The following is a 12,949-nucleotide window of genomic DNA, read 5'->3' as shown; positions in this document are numbered from 1 at the left end:
ACTGTTTCCATTTGCTGTAAAAGGTCAAGCTAAGAGGTGGTTAAATAACCAACCTACAGCAAGCATAAGAACATGGAAACAGTTATCAGACAAATTCTTGAATCAATATTTTCCTCCAAAAAAGATGACACAGCTAAGGCTGGACATCCAAGGCTTTAAATAAGAGGATGATGAATCACTTTATAATGCCTGGGAGAGGTACAGAGGGATGCTAACGAAAAGCCCCTCTGAAATATTTTCAGAGTGGGTGCAGTTAGACATCTTCTACTACGAGCTTACAGAAAAAGCTCAAGTATCTCTAGACCACTCAGCTGGTGGATCTATACACATGAGAAAGACTATTGAAGAGGCTCAAGAGCTTATCGATATAGTTGCTAGAAATCATCATCTGTACATAAGTAATGAGTCCTCCATGAAAGAAGAAACTAAGGCAGTATCAACTGACTTTACTCCTCAAGAACAAGTTGCTGAACTCAATCAGCAACTATCTTCTATAACAAGGCAGTTAGCAGAATTTAAGAAGATGCTACAAGAAACCAAAAATGCTAACAAGGATATGGAATCACAATTGAATCAGACAAAACAGCAGTTATCAAAACAGATAACGGAGGAGTGCCAAGCAGTTCAATTAAGAAGTGAAAAAACATTAAATACCTCAACTCAAAGCAGCAGAAAGCCAAGAAAAGAACAGCTGACAAAGGATGAGCAACCTGCTACCCAAAATCCCTCTGAGGACAGTAAGAGCCCAGAGAGGAATCAATCTAGCGTTCAAACGCCAGAAAAGGGTGAAAAAATGGCGTTAAATGCCCAATCCATGTCCAGTTCTGGCGTTCAAATGCCAGAAAAGGGTAGGAATCTAGCGTTAAACATCCAATCCATGTCCAGTTCTGGCGTTCAAACGCCAGTGAGGGATCAGACACCTGCAAGTGCTGATAATAACTCCCTCAAGAAGGCTTCTCAACCTGCCTCTGTAGGAAATAAACCTGCAGCAACTAAGGTTGAAGAATATAAAGCCAAAATGCCTTATCCTCAGAAACTCCGCCAAGCAGAACAGGATAAACAATTTACCCGCTTTGCAGACTATCTCAGGACTCTTGAAATAAAGATTCTGTTTGCAGAGGCACTTGAGCAAATACCCTCTTATGCTAAGTTCATGAAAGAGATCTTAAGTCATAAGAAGGATTGGAGAGAAACAGAAAAAGTTTTTCTCACTGAAGAATGCAGTGCAGTCATTCTAACAAGCTTAGCAGAAAAGCTTAAGGATCCCGGAAGCTTTATGATACCATGCACATTAGAGGGTACTTGTACCAAGACAACTCTATGTGACCTTGGGGCAAGTATCAATCTGATCCCTGCATCTACTATCAGAAAGCTTGGCTTGACTGAAGAGGTCAAACCAACCCGGATATATCTTCAACTTGGTGATGGCTCCATTAAATATCCATCAGGCATAATTGAGGACATGATTGTCAAGGTTGGGCCATTTTCCTTTCCCACTGACTTTGTAGAGCTGGAAATGGAGGAGCACAAAAGTATAACTCTCATTCTAGGAAGACCTTTCCTAGCAACTAAACGAACCCTCATTGATGTCTAAAAAGGGGAAGTGACCTTAAGAGTCAATGAGGATGAGTTTAGGCTGAATGCTGTTGAGGCAATGAAGCATCCAGACACAGCAAAAGACTGCATGAGTGTTGATATTATTGACTCCCTGGTAGAGGAGATCAACATGGCTGAGAGTCTCGAATTAGAGCTAGAAGACATCTTTAAAGATGTTCAGCCTGATCTGGAGGAATCAGAGGAAATAAAAGAACCTCTGAAAATTCCTCAGGAAAAGGAGAAACCTCCTAAACCCGAGCTCAAACCACTACCACCATCCCTGAAATATGCATTTCTGGGAGAAGGTGACACTTTTCCGATAATCATAAGCTCTGATTTAAATCCACAGGAAGAGAAAGCACTACTTCAAGTGCTAAGGACACACAAGACAGCTCTTGGGTGGTCCATAAGTGATCTTAAGGGCATCAGCCCAGCAAGATGCATGCACAAGATCCTATTGGAGGACGATGCTAAGCTAGTAGTTCAACAACAGAGGTGGCTAAATCCAGCCATGAAGGAGGTGGTGCAGAAAGAGGTCACCAAGTTACTGGAGGCTGGGATTATTTATCCTATTTCTGATAGCCCCTGGGTAAGCCCTGTCTAAGTTGTTCCCAAGAAGGGAGGCATGACAGTGGTTCAGAATGAAAAGAATGAACTGGTTCCTACAAGAACAGTTACAGGGTGGCGTATGTGTATTGACTAAAAAAGGCTCAATACAGCCACCAGGAAGGATCATTTTCCTTTACCATTCATAGACCAGATGCTAGAAAGACTAGCAGGTCATGAATACTACTGCTTTTTGGATGGCTATTCAGGTTACAACCAAATTGCAGTAGATCCTCAGGACCAAGAGAAAACAGTATTCACATGTCCTTCTGGAGTGTTTGCCTACAGAAGGATGCCTTTTGGTCTGTGCAATGCACCTGCAACCTTTCAGAGGTGCATGCTCTCTATCTTCTCTGATATGGTAGAGAAATTTCTGGAAGTCTTCATGGATGACTTTTCAGTATTTGGAGACTCATTCAGCTCCTGCCTTGATCATTTAGCACTTGTTCTGAAAAGATGCCAAGAGACTAACCTAGTTTTAAACTGGGAAAAATGTCACTTTATGGTGACTGAAGGAATTGTCCTTGGGCACAAACTTTTGAACAAGGGAATAGAGGTGGATCAAGCTAAGATAGAGGTAATTGAAAAATTACCACCACCTACCAATGTTAAGGCAATCAGAAGCTTTCTGGGGCATGCAGGATTCTATAGGAGGTTTATAAAGGATTTTTCAAAAATTACAAAGCCTCTGAGCAATCTGCTAGCTACTGACATGCCATTTATCTTTGATAAAGAGTGTCTCCAGGCGTTTGAAACCCTGAAAGCTAAGCTGGTCACAGCGCCTGTCATATCTGCACCAGACTGGACATTGCCATTCGAATTGATGTGTGATGCCAGTGACCATGCTATTGGTACAGTACTAGGACAGATGCATAACAAGCTTCTGCACGTCATTTGCTATGCCAGCCGTGTTCTAAATGACGCACAGGAAAATTACACAACCACAGAAAAAGAGCTGCTTGTAGTAGTTTATGCCATTGACAAGTTTAGATCATACTTAGTAGGATCAAAAGTGATTGTGTACACTGACCATGCTGCTCTTAAATATCTACTCACAAAGCAGGATTCAAAACCCAGGCTCATAAGATGGGTGTTGCTTCTGCAAGAGTTCGATATAGAAATAAGAAATAGAAAAGGGACAGAGAACCAAGTGGCTGATCATCTGTCCCGAATAGAACTAGTAGAAGGGGCGTCCCTCCCCTCTACTGAAATCTCTGAAACTTTTCTGGATGAGCAACTCTTTGCCATTCAGGAAGTACCGTGGTCTGCAGACATTGCAAACTCGGTAAGATTCATACCCAAGGAGTATAGCAGGCAGCAAACAAAAAAATTAATTACTGATGCAAAGTACTACTTGTGGGATGAACCATATCTCTTTAAGAGATGTGCAGACAGAATAATACGTAGGTGTGTGCCTAGAGAAGAAGCATAGAAAATCCTATGGCATTGTCATGGATCACAATATGGAGGACATTTCGGAGGTGAGCGAACAGCCACAAAAGTCCTCCAATGTGGCTTCTACTGGCCTACTCTCTATAAAGACTCTTGAGAGTTTGTACGTAACTATGATAGTTGCCAGAGAGCTGGTAACCTACCTCATGGTTACGCCATGCCTCAGCAAGGAATCTTAAAGATTGAGTTATTTGACGTATGGGGTATTGACTTCATGGGGCCTTTCCCACCATCATACTCAAACACTTATATTCTGGTGGCAGTTGACTATGTATCCAAATGGGTGGAGGCCATTGCAACACCCACTAATGATACTAAAACAGTGCTGAAGTTCCTCCAGAAACATATCTTCAGCAGGTTTGGTGTCCCTAGAGTACTAATCAGTGATGGGGGCACTCATTTCTGCAATAAACAGCTTTACTCTGCTATGGTCCGATATGGAATTAGCCACAAGGTAGCAACTTCATATCATTCACAGACAAATGGGCAGGCTGAAATCTCTAATAGTGAACTAAAAAGAATCCTGGAACGGACTGTGATTGTCCGTAGAAGAGATTAGGCAAAAAGCTTGGATGATGCCCTGTGGGCATATAGAACAGCATTCAAGACACCTATAGGAACCTCTCCATACCAGCTTGTGTATGGCAAGGCCTGTCATCTTCCCGTGGAACTGGAGCATAAGGCCTACTGGGCAACCAGATTCTTAAACTTAGATGCTAAGTTAGCCGGAGAGAAGAGATTACTCCAGTTAAATGAGCTAGAGGAATTCAGACTCAATGCTTTCGAAAATGCAAAAATTTACAAGGAGAAAGCAAAAAGGTGGCATGATAAGAAACTGTCATCCAGAGTCTTTGAACCAGGACAAAAGGTTCTTCTGTTTAACTCTAGGCTCAGATTATTCCCCGAGAAACTGAAATCCCGGTGGAGAGGACCATATGTGATTACAAGTGTGTCACCATATAGCTATGTGGAGCTTCAAGAAATTGATTCTAATAAGAAGTTCAGTATTAATGGACAGAGAGTCAAGCATTATCTTGAAGGCAATGTTGAGCAAGAATGCTCAAGGCTGAGACTAGATTAAAAGCTCAGTAAGGTCTAGCTAAAGACAATAAAGAAGCGCTTGCTGGGAGGCAACCCAGCCATTAGCAAGGTTGATGATCATGTGAAGTCACAAAAACAACTAAAAAATCAAAAACAGCATTAAAAACAGCTCACCCTGGAGGAAGAGCTTACTGGCGTTTAAACGCCAGTAAGAAGCATCAGACTGGCGTTAAACGCCAGAAAGAAGCATCAAGCTGGCGTTTAACGCCAGAAATAGGCACCAAGTTGGCGTTTAACGCCAGAACAGAGCATCAAGTTGGCGTTTAACGCCAAGAAAGGGAGAAAAGCTGGCGTTTAACGCCAGAAACAAGCAGCAGTCTGGCGTTAAACGCCAGGATTACACTATAAGGGCGTTTTGCACGCCTAAATAGAGCAAGGATGCTAAGTCCTTGACCCCTCTGGATCTGTGGACCCCACAGGACCCCCGCCTACCACACCTCTTTTTCTCCTCCTTTCTTCTTTCTTTTGCTCGAGGACGAGCAAACATTTTAAGTTTGGTGTGGAAAAAGCGTTGCTTTTTTTGTTTTTCCATGATCACTAATGACACCAAAGGCCAGAGAAACCTCTAGAAAGAAGAAAGGGAAGACAATTGCTTCCACCTCTGAGTCATGGGAGATAGAGAGATTCATCTTAAAAACCCATCACTAGAAAGAGGATGGAGCAAACAAGAGAGCCCATTCATGGACCTCAACAAGAGCATAAGGGAGGAGCAACAAAGGAAAGGAAGAGACATAGAGGAGCTCAAGCACACCATTGTTTCTTCAAGAGGAAGAAGACGCCACCCTCACTAAGGTGGACCCGTTCCTTAATCTCCTTGTTCTTATTCTTCTATTTTTCGTTCTCTATGCTCTATTTTTATTTATGTTTGTGTCTTATTACATGATCATTAGTGTCTAGTGTCTATGCCTTAAAGCTATGAGTGTCTTATGAATCCATCACCTCTCTTAAATGGAAAATGTTCTAAAAACAAAAGAACAAGAAGTACATGATTTCGAATTCATCCTTGAAATTAGTTTAATTATATTGATGTGGTGACAATACTTTTTGTTTTCTGAATGAATGCTTGAACAGTGCATATTTTTGAATTTGTTGTTTATGAATGTTAAATTTGTTGGCTTTTGAAAGAATGATGAAAAAGAGAAATGTTATTGATAATCTGAAAAATTATAAAATTGATTCTTGAAGCAAGAAAAAGCAGTGAATAATAAAGTTTTCAAAAAAAAAAAAGAAAAGAAAATAGAGAAGAAGAAAAAGCAAGCAGAAAAAACCAAAAGCTCTTTAAACCAAAAGGCAAGAGAAAAAAGCCAGTAACCCTTTAAACCAAAAGGCAAAGGTAAAAAGGAGCCAAGGCTTTGAGCATCATTGGATAGGAGGGCCAAAAGGAATAAAATCATGGCCTAAGCGGCTAAACCAAGCTGTCCCTAACCATGTGCTTGTGGCGTGAAGGTGTCAAGTGAAAAGCTTGAGACTGAGCGGTTAAAGTCGTGATCCAAAGCAAAAAAAGAGTGTGCTTAAGAACTCTGGACACCTCTAATTGGGGACTTTAGCAAAGCTAAGTCACAATCTGAAAAGGTTCACCTAGTTATGTGTTTGTGGCATTTATGTATCTGGTGGTAATACTGGAAAACAAAGTGCTTAGGGCCACGGCCAAGACTCATAAAGTAGCTGTGTTCAAGAATCAACATACTAAACTAGGAGAATCAATAACACTATCTGAATTCTGAGTTCCTATAGATGCCAATCATTCTGAACATCAAAGGATAAAGTGAGATGCCAAAACTGTTCAGAGGCAAAAAGCTACCAGTCCCGCTCATCTAATTGGAGCTAAGTTTCATTGATATTTCGGAATTTATAGTATATTCTCTTCTTTTTATCCTATTTGATTTTCAGTTGCTTGGGGACAAGCAACAATTTAAGTTTGGTGTTGTGATGAGCGGATAATTTATACGCTTTTTGGCATTGTTTTTAGGTAGTTTTTAGTATGATTTAGTTAGTCTTTACTATATTTCTGTGATTTCAGGTATTTTATGGCTGAAATTGAGGGACCTGAGCAAATATCTGATTCAGAGGCTGAAAAAGGACTGCAGATGCTGTTGGATTCTGACCCTCCTGTACTCGAAGTGGATTTTCTGGAGCTTTAGAAACCCAATTGGCGCGCTCTCAATTGAGTTGAAAATTAGACATCCAGGGCTTTCCATCAATATATAATAGTCCATACTTTTTCCGAGTTTTGACGACGCAAACTGGCGTTCAAACGCCAACTTCCTGCCCTATTCTGAAGTTAAACGCCAGAAACAGGTTGCAAACCAGAGTTAAACGCCAGAAACAGGTTGCAACCTGGCGTTTAACTCCAAGAGAAGTCTCTACACGTGTAAAGCTCAATGCTCAGTCCAAGCACACACCAAGTGGGCCCCGGAAGTGGATTTCTGCACTATCTGCACTTAGTTACTTATTTTCTGTAATCCTAGCTACTAGTTTAGTATAAAAACTACTTTTAGAGATTTATTTTATACCTCATGACATTTCACATCTGAATTTTGTATCCTCTACGGCATGAGTCTCTAAACTCCATGGTTGGGGGTGAGGAGCTCTACTGTGTCTCGATGGATTAATGCAATTACTTCTGTTTTCTATTCAATCACGCTTGTTTCTGTTCTAAGATACTCGCTCGTACTTAACCATGATGAATGTGATGATCCGTGACACTCATCACCATTCTCAACCTATGAACGCGTGCGTGACAACCCCTTCCGTTCTACCTTAGATTGAGTGTGTATCTCTTTGATTCCCGGTTCACGTGTTTGATTGCATCTCCTAACAACAGAGCATTCGAATCCGTGAGATCAAAGTCTTCGCGGTATAGGCTAAATTATTGGCGGCCATTCCTGAGATCCAGAAAGTCTAAACCTTGTCTGTGGTATTCCGAGTAGGATCTGGGATGGGATGATTGTGACGAGCTTCAAACTCACGAGTGTTGGGTGTAGTGACAGACGCAAAAGGATCGATGGATCCTATTCCAACATGAGTGAGAACCGACAGAAGATTAGCCATGCAGTGACAGCGCATTTGGACCATTTTCACTGATAGGATGGATGGTAGCCATTGACAATAGTGATCCACCAACATACAGCTTGCCATGGAAGGAGCCTTGCGTGCGTGTAGAAGAAGACAGTAGAAAAGTAGAGGTTCAGAAGACAGAGCATCTCCAAAACCTCAACCTGTTCTCCATTACTGCATAACAAGTATTTATTTCATGTTCATTTACTTTTTACAATTAAAACTAAGAATCATTACTGATATCCTAACTAAGAATTACAAGATAACCATAACTTGCTTCAAGCCGACAATCTCCGTGGGATCGACCCTTACTCATGTAAGGTATTACTTGGACGACCCAGTGCACTTGCTAGTTAGTTGTGCGGGATTGCAAAAGTGTCATTGTGATTTCGTGCACCAGAAAGCTCTAAATCACGCGCACGCGTCATGTACGCGCACGCGTCGCTCCTCGCTGTCATCTCCTTTAATTCTTGTGCTGCAGAAACTCCATCAAATCCAGCCGAATGCTACCTAAAATAAACAGAATTGCACAAGGCTCAAAGTAGCATCCATAGTGGCTAAAAGATAAATAATTCTTGATTAAACTTAACAAATTATATGCAAATTCACTAGAAAAAGATAGGAAAGATGCTCACGCATCATACATTCTGCGTGATCATCCCTTCAGTCACCTGATTGACAATCCACAGTTTAACCCCGACATGCCCTATGAGTTCCCGCTGTAGTGGCTTGATGAGCGGATAATTTATACGCTTTTTGGCATTGTTTTTACATAGTTTTTAGTATGATTTAGTTATTTTTTAGTATATTTTTATTAGTTTTTAATTAAAAATTACATTTCTGGACTTTACGATGAGTTTGTGTGTTTTTCTTTAATTTCAAGTATTTTCTGGCTGAAATTGAGGGACTTGAGCAAAAATTAGATTCAGAGGTTGAAGAAGGACTGCAGATGCTGTTGGATTCTGACCTTCCTGCACTCAAAGTGGAATTTCTCGAGCTACAGAACTCCAAATGGTGTGCTCGCAATTGCGTTAGAAAGTAGACATCCAGGGCTTTCCAGCAATATATAATAGTCCATACTTTTTTCAAGTTTAGATGATGCAAACTGGCGTTCAACGCCAGTTCCATGTTGCATTCTGGAGTTAAACGCCAGAAACAGGTTGCAAAGTGGAGTTAAACGCCAGAAACAGGTTACAAACTGGCGTTCAACTCCAAGAGAAGCCTCTACACGTGTAAAGCTCAATGCTCAGCCCAAGCACACACCAAGTGGGCCCCGGAAGTAGATTTCTGCATCATTTACTTATCTCTGTAAACCCTAGTAACTAGTTTAGCATAAATAGGACTTTTTACTATTGTATTTACATCTTTAGTTTTATCTTTAGATCACGTTTGGGGGCTGGCCTCTCGGCCATGCTTGGACCTTCATCACTTATGTATTTTCAATGGTAGAGTTTCTACACACCATAGATTAAGGTGTGGAGCTCTGCTGTTCCTCATGAATTAATGCAAAGTACTACTGTTTTTCTATTCAATACAAACTTATTCCGCTTTTAAGATATTCATTCGCACTTCAATGTGAATGTGATGATCGTGACAATCATCATCATTCCCAACTTATGAACGCGTGCCTGACAACCACTTCCGTTCTACCTTAGATTGAATGGGTATCTCTTGGATATCTAGTACAGGGGACCGAGTCCGAGATATTAGAATCTTCGTGGTATAAGTTAGAACCCATGGATGGCCATTCCTGAGATCCGGAAAGTCTAAACCTTGTCTGTGGTATTCCGAGTAGGATCTGGGAAGGGATGGCTGTGACGAGCTTCAAACTCGCGAGTGCTGGGCGTAGTGACAGACGCAAAAGGATCAATGGATCCTATTCCAGTATGATCGAGAACTGACAGATGAATAGCCGTGCTGTGACAGAGCATCTTGGACCATTTTCACTGAGAGGACGGGAAGTAGTCATTGACAACGGTGATGCCCAACGTACAGCTTGCCATGGAAAGTAGTAGGAATGATTGGATGAAGACAGCAGGAATGCAGAGGGTCAGGAGGAACGAAAGCATCTCCATACGCTTATCTGAAATTCTCACTAATAAATTACATAAGTATCTCTATCTTTATTTTATATTTTATTTATCTTTTATTTATCAAATCTCCATAACCATTTGAATCCGCCTGACTGAGATTTACAAGGTGACCATAGATTGCTTCAAGCCGACAATCTCCGTGGGATCGACCCTTACTCACGTAAGGTTTATTACTTGGACGACCCAGTGCACTTGGTGGTTAGTTGTGTGAAGTTGTGATAAAGAGTTGAGATTACAATTGTGCGTACCAAGTTGTTGGCACCATTGATGATCACAATTTCATGCACCAAGTTTTTGGTACCGTTGCCGGGGATTGTTCGAGTTTGGACAACTGACGGTTCATCTGGTTGCTCAGATCAGGTAATTTTATTTTAATTTTAACCTTTTTATTTTTATTATTCTTATTTTCGAAAAAAAATTATTTTCAAAAATACATTTTTATTCAGAATTGTTAAGAATGAATTCTAGTGTTTCATGATGATCTGTTAAATCATGGCTGGCTGTAAGCCATGTCTAATCTTTTGGACCGGGGTTTCAATTTATCATCACAAGAGCTTGTTGATCTTCACCTATTTGGCAGTTGCACACATAGTTGTTGTATACATGGGAGGTATCAATATCTGCTGAAGCTTGGCTGGCCATTGGCCATGTCTAGTATTTTAGACCGGAGCTTTCACTGAAAGCTTGGCTGGCTAGTAAGCCATGTCTAATTCCTGGACTGGAGCTTTAGACTAACATTGCAAGATTCCTGGAATTCTCATTAAAAATTCTGAAATCCTTATTTTCCTTTTCAAAATAATTTTCGAAAAAAAAATCCAAAAAATTTATAAAATCATAAAACCAAAAATTTGATGTTTCTTGTTTGAGTCTAGTGTCAATTTTTAAGTTTGGTGTCAATTGCATCTTTTTAATTTTTCTTGAAAATTTTTGAAAAACTCATGCATGGTGTTCTTCATGATCTTCAAGTTGTTCTTGGTAAGTCTTCTTGTTTGATCTTTAAAATTTCTTGTTTTGCGTCTTTTCTTGTTTTCCATATGCATTTTTGAATTATTAGTGTCTAAAGTTTGAAAATTTCTAAGTTTGATGTCTTGCATGTTTTTCTTTTCTTCAAAATTTTCAAAAATAAGTTCTTGGTGTTCATCTTGACATTTAAAGTGTTCTTGGTGTTCATCTTGACATTCATAGTGTTCTTGCATGCATCATTTGTTTTGATCCAAAATTTTCATGCATTATGTCTTTTTTTGATGTTTTTCTCTTTCATCATTAAAAATTCAAAAATAAAAAAAATATCTTTCCCTTTTTCTTCTCATCAAATTCGAAAATTTGAGTTGACTTTTTCAAAAATTTTTAAAATTTAGTTGTTTCTTATGAGTCAAATCAAATTTTCAATTAAAAAATTCTATCTTTTTCAAATCTTTTTCAAAAATCAAATCTTTTTCAATTTTTCTTTCATATTTTCGAAAATTTCAAATTAATTTTCAAAATCTTTTTCTTATTTTGTTTCATAATTTCAAAATCTTTACTAATAATTAATGTGATTGATTCAAAAAATTTTTCAAGTTGTTACTTGCCTATTAAGAAAGGTTCAATCTTTAAATTTCAAAATCATATCTTTTTGTTTCTTGTTAGTCAAGTAATCAACTTTAATTTTCAAAATCTTTTCTAACTTCTTTTCTAACTTCTTATCTTTTCAAAAATTGATTTTCAAATCTTTTTCACTACTTGACTTTTCGTTTGATTTTAAAAGTTTACTATTTCAATCATATCTTTTTCAAAACTATCTATCTAACTCTCTCTTTCGAATTTTCGAAAATCCCTTCCCTCTTTTTCAAAATTCCTTTTTAATTAACTAATTGTTTTAACTTTTAATTTAATTTCATTTTTTTAAAAATTTTCAAATTTTAATTTTAATTTTAAATTAAAAACAAAAATATTTTTCTTTTCTTTTCAATTATTTTCAAAAATTCCCTCTCTCATCTCCTTCTAATTATTTATTTCTCTACTAACACTTCTCTTCTTCTTAAAAATTCGAACCCTCTCCCTCTTTCTGTGTTCGAATTTCTTTTCTTCTTCTACTCACATAAAGGAATCTCTATACTGTGTCATAGAGGATTCTATACTTTCTTTGTTATTTCCTTCTTTGTCATATGAGCAGGAACGAGGATAAGAACATTCTTGTTGAAGCTGATCCTGAACCTGAAAGGACTCTGAAGAGGAAGCTAAGGGAAGCTAAAGCACAACTCTCTGGAGAAAATCTGACTGAAAATTTCGAAAAAGAAGGAGACATGGCTGAAAATAATAACAATGCAAGGAAGATACTTGGTGACTTTACTGCACCTAATTCCAATTTACATGGAAGAAGCATCTCAATCCCTGCCATTGGAGCAAACAATTTTGAGCTGAAACCTCAACTAGTTTCTCTGATACAACAGAATTGCAAGTTTTATGGACTTCTATCCGAAGATCCATTTCAATTCTTAACTGAATTCTTGCAGATCTGTGATACTGTTAAGACCAATGGGGTTGATCCCGAGGTCTATAGGCTTATGCTCTTCCCGTTTACTATAAGAGACAGAGCTAGAATATGGTTGGACTCTCAACCCAAAGACAGCCTGAACTCTTGGGATAAGATGGTCACGACTTTCTTAGCCAAGTTCTTTCCTCCTCAAAAGCTTAGCAAGCTTAGAGTGGATGTTCAAATCTTCAGACAAAAGGAAGGTGAATCCCTCTATGAAGCTTGGGAAAGATACAAGGAACTGACCAAAAAGTGTCCTTCTGACATGCTTTCAGAATGGACCATCCTGGATATATTCTATGATGGTCTGTCTGAATTATCAAAGATGTCACTGGACCATTCTGTAGGTGGATCCATTCACCTAAAGAAAACGCCTGCAGAAGCTCAAGAACTCATTGACATGGTTGCAAATAACCAGTTCATGCACACTTCTAAAAGAAATCTTGTGAATAATGGGACGCCTATGAAGAAGGGAGTTCTTGAAATTGATACTCTGAATGCCATATTGGCTAAGAATAAAATATTGACT

The 12,949-nt window shown here is 39.0% G+C and overlaps 1 non-coding gene across 1 annotated transcript; it reads right to left on the bottom strand.

The window, feature by feature from the left end:
• Nucleotides 1-12,583: 12,583 nt before the first annotated feature.
• LOC148570723 (small nucleolar RNA R71) lies at nucleotides 12,584-12,691 on the bottom strand. Its single transcript, XR_015880460.1, has one exon. It is a non-coding gene; the product is annotated as a small nucleolar RNA R71 (small nucleolar RNA).
• Between the last annotated feature and the right edge of the window lie 258 nt (nucleotides 12,692-12,949).

The sequence above is a fragment of the Arachis ipaensis genome, chromosome B3 (assembly GCF_059453495.1).
Source record: "Arachis ipaensis isolate K30076 ecotype BB chromosome B3, ASM5945349v1, whole genome shotgun sequence".
Lineage (NCBI taxonomy): Eukaryota > Viridiplantae > Streptophyta > Magnoliopsida > Fabales > Fabaceae > Arachis > Arachis ipaensis.
The sequence above is the reverse complement of the archived record's forward strand: the minus strand, read 5'-3'. Positions and strand labels throughout refer to the sequence as shown.